At 39.5% G+C, this 12,500-nt stretch overlaps 1 protein-coding gene across 1 annotated transcript in view; it reads left to right on the top strand.

Moving 5' to 3' along the window:
* LOC139749559 (forkhead box protein A1-like) overlaps nucleotides 1–9,795 on the top strand; it is a 25,584-nt gene extending 15,789 nt beyond the window's left edge. The window contains exon 2 of the mRNA XM_071663570.1: nucleotides 9,384–9,795. The gene's annotated coding sequence lies outside the window, so the exon portion shown is untranslated. The remainder of the gene's footprint in view (nucleotides 1–9,383) is intronic.
* The last annotated feature ends 2,705 nt before the right edge of the window (nucleotides 9,796–12,500 follow it).

Genomic DNA, 12,500 nt, shown 5'->3' on the forward strand with positions numbered 1-12,500 from the left:
AGAGAGAGAGAGAGAGAGAGAGAGAGAGAGAGAGAGAGAGAGAGAGAGAGAGACTTGTATGGCGCTCAGTCCGCACACCGTTTTCTACTACGAGCGACTTCCACGGTATACGTCGTTTTGCTCTCTCTCTCTCTCTCTCTCTCTCTCTCTCTCTCTCTCTCTCTCTCTCTCCTTCTCTGTCTTTCGCTCTCTCTCTCTCTCTCTCTCTCTCTCTCTCTCTCTCTCTCTCCTTCTCTGTCTTTCGCTCTCTCCTCTCTCTCTCTCCTCTCTCTCTCTCTCCCTCTCTCTCTCTCTCTCTCTCTCTCTCTCTCTCTCTCTCTCTCTCTCTCTCTCTCTCCTTCTCTGTCTTTCGCTCTCTCCTCTCTCTCTCTCCTCTCTCTCTCTCTCTCTCTCTCTCTCTCTCTCTCTCTCTCTCTCTCTCTCTCTCTCTCCCTTTGCGGATTAATCCATATCATTTCCCCCCCAACCCTCCCCTCCCCTCTTTCAGGGTGGGGGGGGGTCCATGAGTGATCATTAAGCCTCGTATCAAAAGACCGACGACGAATGATCGGTGTATGGGAGGGATTAATGATTAATACCTTCTTAAAAATAATGATTAATACCTTCTTAAAAGTAATGGTTAATACCTTCTTGAAAGTAATGGTTAATACCTTCTTGAAAGTAATGATTAATACTTTGTTAAATGTAATGATTAATACCTTCCTAATAGTAATGATTAATACCATCTCAAAAGTAATGATTAATACCTTCATAAAAGTAACGATTAATACCATCTCAAAAGTAATGATTAATACGATCTTCAAAGTAATGATTAATACTTTGTTAAAAGTAATGATTAATACCTTCCTAAAAGTAATGATTAATACGATCTTGAAAGTAATGCTTAATACTTTGTTCAAAGTAATGATTAATACCATCTTAAGAGTAATGATTAATACCTTCTTAAAAGTAATGATTAATACCATCTTAAAAGTAATGATTGATAACATTTCAAAAGTAATGATCAATGCCATCTTAAAAGTAATGATTGATACATTCTTAAAAGTACTGATTAATACGATCTCAAAAATAGTGATTAATACCATCCTAAATGTAATGACTATTACCATCTTAAAAGTAATGATTAATGCTTTTTAAAGGTAATGATTAATACCATCTCATAATTAATCATTAATACTTTTTTAAAAGTAATGATTAATACCATCTCAAAATCAATCATTAATACTTTTTTAAAAGTAAGGATTAATACCATCTCAAAAGACAACTGGGAATAATTAGATTGTGATCACTGAAGGTGTGTGTGTGTGTGTGTGTGTGTGTGTGTGTGTGTGTGTGTGTGTACCATTACTTGTTCCCCTTACGGTAACTGGTTACTTACGTCGTTATGTCGTTTGGTATTGATCATCACACTGGGAGGAGATGAGTAATATATATATATATATATATATATATATATATATATATATATATATATATATATATATATATATATATATATATATATATATATATACATATAATTACAGCCTTAGGCTATTTCATAAGTATTTTGTAAATACTGTTCTTATTACTTTTGTAAAAAAAAAAAAAAGGTAAAAAAAGGTAAAAGAAAAAAATGAAAAAAAAATCTCTTATGACATATTTTTCCCGCTGGCTAAAAATTATACAAAATTTTTTGAGGAAAAAAAAAGATATTTAGGAACAGAATTAAATAACCTCCACCCTCGCTCCTGTTTCTGTTATATATATATATATATATATATATATATATATATATATATATATATATATATATATATATATATATATATATATATATATATATATTTTTTTTTTTTTTTTTTTTTTTTTTTCTTCTGTCGGTACAACAGTTTTTTCAGAAGACTGGCAGCGGTGTGGTGCTCCTCGCTGCCAGCCGGCGGGATGACCCGGCTGGCAGCGGTGTATAGCCGCTGTACCGCTGTACCGCTGTACCGGCCGCAAAATGTACCTGCGTCCACACTTTTGCATTGTACCCCCTTGATAACGACGGTACGACCCCTGATAACGACGGTACGACCCTTGAGCACGACGGTACGATCTTTGAGCACGACGGTACGACCCTTGAGCACGACGCTACGATCTTTGAGCACGACGCTACGATCCTTGAGAAGACGGTACGACCTTTGAGCGCGACGGTACGATCTTTAAGCACGACGGTACGATCCTCGAACACGACGGTACGATCTTTTAATGCAGTCAAAGGGTTGCACGTCATACCCAAGTTGTCGTACCGCAGTGTGCTCAGAGATCGTACCGTCGTGTTTGAGGGTCGTACCGTCGTGCTCCAGGGTCGTACCGTTGTGCTCAAGGGTCGTACCGTCGTGCTCTATCTTTTTCTTGCATACTCGCCATTTCCCGCGTTAGCAAGGTAGCGTTGAGAACACAGGACTGAGCCTTAGAGGGAATATCCTCACTTGGCCCCCTTCTCTGTTCCTTCTTTTGGAAAATCAAAAACGGGAGGGGGAAGGATTTCCAGCCCCCCCTCAGCTCCCTCCCCCTTTTAGTCGCCTTCTACGATACGTGGGAAGTATTCTTTCTCCCCTATCCCCAGGGATGATTATATATATATATATATATATATATATATATATATATATATATATATATATATATGGAAGTGGGTTGCCCACCTACCTCTCAACTCTGTTATACATCTTCTACAGTGAATAAATCATTTAAAACTCTCTCTAGTTAACTGTGAACAGTGAGACAATAGTGGCTTACAGACAGTGAATGGTAATAGTTCACTGTGGAAAAAGGATTTTGACAAATAACTGCATTATTTGATGGAGTAAGTGAAACTTATTTAACTTGTGTGTTGGGCTGGTGTAAGACCAGGTTTGTTATGGTGTGTGTGTGTGTGTGTGTGTGTGTGTGTGTGTGTGTGTGTGTGTGTGTGTGTGTGTGTGGGTGTGTACACATCAAGCCAGCTTTGCTGTGTACACCAAATCGAAAAACCTATGTTCAGTATAAAACTATGTACATTTTGGTACAATGGATGGAGGTGATTTTACTATGAAAAACTAGATGCAAAACTAAAGTTTGATCAATATATTAAATTGGATTAAGTTTACTGTGTACACTGAATTTGAAATTAATGTACATCTGTACAATGAATGCAGCTACAATACAGTGTACATTAAATGCTAAATCTAGCTTATTCATTACAATTCATTGTACATTGTACATATTAATTCAGGAAGCTGAACGAATTATATATATATATATATATATATATATATATATATATATATATATATATATATATATATATATATTATTCCATTCTGTTCATTGTACATTGAACAAATCCTGTACATTGAACAAAAGCCTTGGTTCACTCTGTTCATTGATGGAATTTTGTTATTTGTGAACATTTGAAACATGTTTCGTTTTATAGACCACACGAAACTCTGTTTCATGTACAAGTCATCAAGGGTACATTCCATGTTGTACATAAACATGTTGTATGTGGCCATTATGTACACTTCCATGTTGTACATGGCCATGTTGTACATGACCATGTTGTACATGACCATGTTGTACATGACCATGTTGTACAAGATCGAGCTGTATGTGGCCATGTTGCACATGACGATGCTGTACATTTCAGTGTTGCACAATACTATGTTGTACAACATCATGTTGTACATAGACATGTTGTACACGACCTTGTTGTACACGACCTCGTTGTACACGAAACTGTTTTACATGATTATGTTGTACACTACCATGCTGTACACGACAATCTTGTACACATTTGTTTTGTACACTATCATACTGTACACCAATATGTTGTACACTATCATACTGTACACCAATATGTTGTACACTATCATACTGTACACCAATATGTTGTACAAGACCATACTGTACACCAATATGTTGTACACGGTCATACTGTACACCATCATGTTGCACAACACCATATTGTACACTAACCATTCTTTCGAGTGAAGAGAGGGGTGGTGGAGGGGAAGGTATTCAATTTTCTTCGAAATATATAAAAAAGAATTGAAAAATTATGAATAAAAACCATGAACGAAAGATTGTATAATTCTCGATATATATATATATATATATATATATATATATATATATATATATATATATATATATATATATATATATATATATATGCAGATAAAAATTGCGGTGAAATTTTTCAAAATGGATGAAATTCTTTTTTTTTCAAATTATACATTAAATATATGCAAAATATCCAACATAATTTTCCTAAATAAAACTCTGAAAAGGTATCTTCAAAATTAACAGTCCACCTATAAAAAAAAATTCTCAAAAGAATTCAAAAAAATAACTTTTATAATGAAAAGAAAATATATGGGATGAATTACCTAAAAGAAAATATATAGGATGAATTACCTAAAAGAAAATATATAGGATGAATTACCTAAAAGAAAATATATAGGATGAATTACCTAAAAGAAAATATATAGGATGAATTACCTAGAAGGAAATATATAGGATGAATTACCTAAAAGAAAAGATGAATGATTATATTTTTATTAACTAAAAATTCTATATCCTTCATCCATGGTACATTTTGTAACCATACTCATATTTAAGGATAAAAAAAAAAAAAAAAAAATTCCCTCCATACTCATAAAAAATTCTTATGAGAAAAGTAAAACCAAATTTATGAATAGAAAAAAATAATTAACGAAACTATAGAAAAACAGACGAACTACAGAGAATAATGGTAGATAGATATATATAGCCGATATATCGATAAATAATCACTAGTATTATATAGACGAGGCTAAATATAAGGGATGGTATGATATAGGAATTATAATATACTGGTTAAAAACTCGAGTCTTTATATAGGAACTGTTATAGATGGGGTGGTTAAAGGGAGCTATCATATAAGGGAGGTTAAGAGAGAAGGGGTGATATATACGATAGATAATACAGTATATTGATATAGGAGTCTTCATAGAGGGGGGGGGTTAAATAATATAGCAAGGCATTATAGACGAGTTGAAATATCTTTATAGGAAAGGTTATATATATATATATATATATATATATATATATATATATATATATATATATATATATATATATATATATATATATAGTAAAATTAAAGGTGGGGATTTCTTTAAAAAAATATTAATAGAAGAATATAAATCTAATCTAATAAGGTAACTGGTTATATATATATATATATATATATATATATATATATATATATATATATATATATATATATATATATATATATATATATATATATTACAAATAGGGGAAACCCAAAATTGGTCCACTATTTTCACAAGGCGATAAAGATCCATTCACCCCAGAACATAATAATAAAGTAAATAAAGATAAATGATAATAAAGGGGGAGGGTAATTACTGAGGCAGCAGCAATCGTGAGCGTTAATAAAGGTAATAACAAAATGGACTAATGGAGAAGAGTAATAAAATAATCCCGGAGGAAAGTAATAAAATAATCCCAGAGAAAAGTAACAAAATAATCCCGGAGAAAGGTAATAAAATAATCCCGGAGAAAAGTAACAAAGTAATCCCGGAGAAAAGTAATAAAATAATCCTAGAGAAAAGTAATAAAATAATCCCAGAGAAAAGTAATGAAATGATCCTCTAGAAAAGTAACAAAATAATCCCGGAGAAAAGTAACAAAATAATCCTAGAGAAAGTAATAAAATAATCCCAGAGAAAAGTAATGAAATGATCCCGGAGAAAAGTAACAAAATAATCCCGGAGAAAAGTAACAAAATAATCCCGGAGAAAAGTAACAAAATAATCCCGGAGAAAAGTAACAAAATAATCCCGGAGAAAAGTAATAAAATAATCCCGGAGAAAAGTAACAAAATAATCCCGGAGAAAAGTAATAAAATAATCCCGGAGAAAAGTAACAAAATAATCCCGGAGAAAAGTAATAAAATAATCCTAGAGAAAAGTAATAAAATAATCCCAGAGAAAAGTAATGAAATGATCCTGGAGAAAAGTAATAAAATAATCCCGGAGAAAAGTAACAAAATAATCCCGGAGAAAAGTAATAAAATAATCCCGGAGAAAAGTAACAAAATAATCCCGGAGAAAAGTAATAAAATAATCCTAGAGAAAAGTAATAAAATAATCCCAGAGAAAAGTAATGAAATGATCCTGGAGAAAAGTAATAAAATAATCCCGGAGAAAAGTAACAAAATAATCCCGGAGAAAGGTAATAAAATAATCCTAGAGAAAAGTAATGAAATGATCCCGGAGAAAAAGTAATTTTATAATCCCGTAGAAAAGTAATAAAATAATCTAGACCAGGGCAGCTCTTCACAGCCGGTGAACAGAGCAGGAATTACATACAATAATTCGTGAACATCAATCAAAATTACATTTAGGATTACATTATTCACAACCAGGCTTGGGGCAGTAATAATATTGAGAATACCGCCTACGTAAACCATCTGGTTTACAATGACATGACCTTTGGTGATGGTGTGTGAGTAGTGATGGGTGATGTGAACTGTGGTGATGGGGGACGACATGACTGGTGATGGTGTGTGAGTAGTGATGGGTGATGTGAACTGTGGTGATGGTGATATGTAGGTGACCCCCCCTCTCCCATCTCTCTCTCTCTCTCTCTCTCTCTCTCTCTCTCTCTCTACATTTCCCCATTCCCTCCATCTTCACTCCCCTTCATATATATATATATATATATATATATATATATAATATATATATATATATACATTCTCTGTGTAAGGCGTATATATTGGCGGCCGTTGTGAGAAATATGTGAGAGAGAGAGACATTTAAAGGTGAGGTTCCCACTCTCTCACTCATACCTCACACCACAGTCACTACCACAATCTCCTCCTACCACAATCACTACCACAATCCCTCCTACCACAACCACCATCACAATACCTTCTACCGCAATCCCCACCACACACAAACCCTCCTACCACAATCCCCACCACACACAAACCCTCCTACCACAATCCCCACCACACACAAACCCTCCTACCACAATCCCCACCACAAACAAACCCTCCTACCACAATCACCACCACACACAAACCCTCCTACCACAATCCCCACCACAAACAAACCCTCCTACCACAATCACCACCACACACAAACCCTCCTACCACAATCACCACCACACACACACCCTCCTACCACAATCACCACCACACACACACCCTCCTACCACAATCGCCACCACACACACACCCTCCTACCACAATCACCACCACACACACACCCTCCTACCACAATCACCACCACACACACACCCTCCTACCACAATCGCCACCACACACAAACCCTTCTACCACAATCATCACCACACACAAACCCTCCTACCACAATCCCCACCACACACAAACCCTCCTACCACAATCACCACCACACACACACCCTCCTACCACAATCACCACCACAAACAAACCCTCCTACCACAATTACCACCACACACACACCCTCCTACCACAATCACCACCACAAACAAACCCTCCTACCACAATTACCACCACACACACACCCTCCTACCACAATCACCACCACAAACAAACCCTCCTACCACAATTACCACCACACACACACCCTCCTACCACAATCACCACCACACACAAACCCTCCTACCACAATCACCACCACACACACACCCTCCTACCACAATCACCACCACAAACAAACCCTCCTACCACAATTACCACCACACACACACCCTCCTACCACAATCACCACCACAAACAAACCCTCCTACCACAATTACCACCACACACACACCCTCCTACCACAATCACCACCACACACAAACCCTTCTACCACAATCCCCATCACATGGTTTACACATGATAATGTAAACCATGACACAGATGATGTAAACTACCACATGAAACATACCAAGCATAATAATGTAAACCACCTACCCCCCCCATCCACCCACCCACCCCATGCTCCACCACGTAAACCACCCCACCACCACACAACAGCACGTAAACCACCACAGTAAACCGTCGTCCAAGGTGGCTCGGTGGGCGATGCCTCGCGTCCCCCAAACCTAAGAGTACCTGGGTTCGAGTGTGAGACGAGAGTTTTCGTGCCCTATTCGAAAAGGCCCCAGCCAGGGTTCGAATCCCGGAGTGGGGTAAACCTGCACACACACACACACACACACACACACACACACCCCTCTCCTCCCCACTCCCCTCACCCCCTCACCCCAAAAATCACCCCCCCCCCCTTCATCATGGTATACACACGCGCGCATGTAAACCCTCCATTCCACCACGTACCAAGGTGTACGTACGTACGTACGTACGTACACCACGGACGACCCACAAGGAGGGAGGTGGGCTGGCCAGGGTGAGCCCCTCCCTCCCTCTCCCTCCCCCCCTTGAAGAGACTTACCGCCGTTTGAAGTGGAGGGAGGAGGAGGGAAGGGAGGAGGGAAGGGAGGGAGGGGGGGAAAAGTTTTCTCCTGTCGAAGTGGCGCAAAAGTTCACGTCTCTTGTTCATTTGCCTCGCTGCTGCAGGTCTATTGCATTTTCACACCTCACACCTCACCACCTCATACCTCTCTCTCCTCCTCCTCCTCCTCCTCCCTCCCCTCACTCCCCTCTCCGCGCCCGAAATTGGCGCGTTGCGTTCGCGAAGGGGAATTTAGAACGAGAAGGAAGGAAGGATTGAAAGTCATTTAGCTCCCAAAATACAGGAAAAGTTAGAGTGGGGGGAAAAAAATTTTGAATCCCCCTTCCCCCCACCCACACACACACACTAACCCCCTTCCCTCCCCTTCCCTCGGCGTCCCATTTCTTTTTTCCTTTTTTCCCACTCTCTTCTTCTTTCCTTCCCTTTGACACTAGAGTTTCCATCGGTGGGAGGGAGGGAGGGAGGGAGGGAGGGAAGATGGAGGGAGGAAGAGGGAGGGAGGGAAGGGGTGGAGTGGAGGGAGGGCTTCCTTGCTCCTCTGGGTGTAGTGATGGAGAGTGAAGGGAGGAGGAGGGAAGGAAATGGGTTAACGATGAAGGAATTTAGGGGGATGGACAGGGGGGGCAGGGAGGGGCTAGGCTACCCGTAAACAAATGACCTATTATCTTTCAGCTTGAAATATATATATATATATATATATATATATATATATATATATATATATATATATATATATATATATATATATACACATATATATATATATATATATATACATATATATATATATATATATATATATATATATATATATATATATATATATATATATATATACATACATACATACATATATATATATATATATATATATATATATATATATATATATATATATCTCCACGACTCCTCTTCCAGGAAGGAACTTCTCCCGTGGCTTCGAGAGGCTCTGCGCTCCACTCAGTAGCAGGGACAGCATGGACACACCCCCTCTTTTTTTTTGGAGAGCGAATCCTCTCTCTTCAACACTCACTTGAAAGTGTAGAACTAGAAAAATATATTCTTTTTTTTTACACTGTGAAAAACCATCTACCACACTGTGAAGGATTGGACAAGCGACATCTGTATTGTGGATGATGAATTACCAGGTGATTAGAAAACGAAAAAAGGGGTGGTGTGTGGGAGGAGGGTTGGTTTCCCCTCCTCTCCCCATCTTCTTATAGAAAACGTCGTTCTCCCTTTTATAGAAAAGGGGGTGTGTCAACCCGCCTACGTTTTCATTGCAAGACAGACTATACACAAGTTGTCGAATAAATTCAATCCTAAGTAATACAGAGACTGTTATTTCTATCCTATATTCTATATGAATAATGACTTTTGAGATAATGAATAGAATTAACTTATAAAAATGGTGTTTTTTTTTGGGGGGGGGGGTGAAACGAGAGAGATTTTGTGTGTGTGAACCAACACCCCATTTTCTAAATATTACTACCAATATGGGGGAGAGCTTGTAGGAGGGGCAGGTTTATTTAATTTTTTTTTTTCATTTTGAAAATGAAATAAACTCTTTGGTCTCTCCGGGGGAAGAAGATGACAACCACAGGTTTCAGAGATGAACGAAGTGATATCATGTTGGGCAAATACTTGACAGATGCGTATATATATATATATATATATATATATATATATATATATATATATATATATATATATATATATATCAATTCAATTTATAATGAAATTACACGTGCCCTCCAAACTGGTGTGTACATTACTTACACATCTCTCTCTCTCTCTCTCTCTCTCTCTCACATATGTGTGTGTGTGTGTGTGTGTGTGTGTGTGTGTGTGTGTGTGTGTGTGTGTGTGTGTGTCTATGCCACAGCTCCCTATCTACCCACAGACCCTTCCATGGTTTACCCCAGGACGCTCCACAGACCCCTGGTCCACTCCAATGTGAGTCACGCACATGGGTTAAGCTCTTAAAGAAAAACATATATATGTCCTAACTCCCCCCTTTTCCTCCCTAGCTTCATCTCTCACAACATAAAGGTAGACGTTCAAACGCGGGCGGGTTCAACACTCAACCCACTCAGATGAACGCGTTTGAACTCGCACGTTCCCCCTTCCTCCTCACCTCCTCCTCGACTCGTTCAACCACCCGGGCGAGTTCGACTTTCAGTGCTTCGTTGATCTCGCAGCGCCTCACGGGAGTTCCCGTGACCTCCCGACCTCATAAATGAGTCAATGAGGAGAAGAGGAGGAGGAAGAGGAGGAGGAAGAGGAGGAGGAAGAGGAGGAGGAGGGACAGAGACAAGACTTGTGGTTCCTCCTCTCTCTCTCTCTTGCCCAGGGTCGGTGTGATGGCATACCCCCCCCCCCCCCCAACACAAACTACCCCAAGTCTATCACAAAGAAAAGGTCTTGAGGGGCGTCTACCATACACCTGGCCCTGAGGGCGCCCTCTGTAAGGGCCCGCCAGTATGATAGACACACTGGAACGACTTCAGACACATGGGCGGGTGAAGGCCATTATCTACCCAGTAATATACATATCTCTCTCTATCTCTCGATCCCACACTGGCTCAGACACACACACAAACAGAAGGAATCAATACCCTTTTTTTTCTTGCAAATCCTTTAAATAAGACGATTTAATCTAACGTGAACGACTATCAATGACACTAGTACACTCCACGTAGCTCCCTCCGCCGGAGCGTCGACCACAGTGGAGAAGGAACCCAAGGGAACAGAACAGCAACGACATTGGAGGTTCGAATCCTAAGGGAACTGAAGAGCAACGACATTGGAGGTTTGGATCCTAAGGGAACTGAAGAGCAACGACAGTGGAGGTTCGAATCCTAAGGGAACTGAAGAGCAACGACATTGGAGGTTCGGATCCCAGCCACAAAGACAAGTGTCGAGGCGTGGTGTGAAGTGAGCTCATGTTTATCATTTGGTCCCACACATCTTCCCTTTATCTGGTCTTACATCTTTGGAATGCGAGGAGGATCTGATCTTCCTCCTTGCCAAGTGCTGACGTTTTAACAGAGCTACCACATCTATCTGTCTCTTATCTATATCTATCTATCCATCTCTCTGTCTATCTGTTATCGTAACGGGACCGGGGAAAAAACCACAAAAGACTTGGCAGGTCAAAACCATTTTTTACAGTCTCCCTCTTCACCACAAACACTCAGCTCCTGCAGAACGAAACGAAAATACGACCGATACAATCTCACTTCAATATGCCGAGCACCAAAAATCTTTGCAACGGTACTTAAACCCCAGTGTGTCTCTCTCCCTCCCTCCCCAGTCCAAACTGTAGCCAATTATAACAATCCCCTGTGTTCGAAACAACTTATATCTGCCTCACATAGTATTGATCTTCACTGGCATAGTCCCTCTGACGAAATATATATATATATATACACAGAGTCATAACCCAACGAGCAATAAAACAACCTCTGTTCCCAAGCCAGTCTTAAATCCTACCCACGTCAGACTTAACACATAGTCTACAACTACAGACCCCCAGGGATGGATGAGTGACACTTTCTCCTCTGCCTTCTACACGCAGAGAATCTCGAGAACATTTTACACTCGAAGGCATCATTCAGCAGGACCTGACAATGGCTTAAGATTGACCTTCCATATTCAAAGACACTTGCACGCTTTCTCCTAACTGTCCTGCATTCGCCACGTACACACACACACACGTACACAGAAAATCATCACACCTCCCTCCCGGTGGACGTGGCCAGCTCCCCGTCCGCTGCGCCAGCTACGTAAAGAGTCCCTGGGATATGCTGGGAGCCATGAGGGGGAAAATGGAACAAGAAGAGACATGCACTTTCGTGAGAACGGTCTCGAAGGAGAAGTCGGTACGTGGGTGTGGAGGGAAAGCAAAAATAGGCATGTTTGAAGGCATGGGTTACAGATAAGGCTGTGAGGAGGAGGGTGGATGTGTTGGAAATGAGATGTTTGAGGGACACTATGTGGTGTGAGGTGGTTTGATCAAGTAATGAAAGGGTA

The sequence above is a fragment of the Panulirus ornatus genome, chromosome 7 (assembly GCF_036320965.1).
Source record: "Panulirus ornatus isolate Po-2019 chromosome 7, ASM3632096v1, whole genome shotgun sequence".
NCBI lineage: Eukaryota > Metazoa > Arthropoda > Malacostraca > Decapoda > Palinuridae > Panulirus > Panulirus ornatus.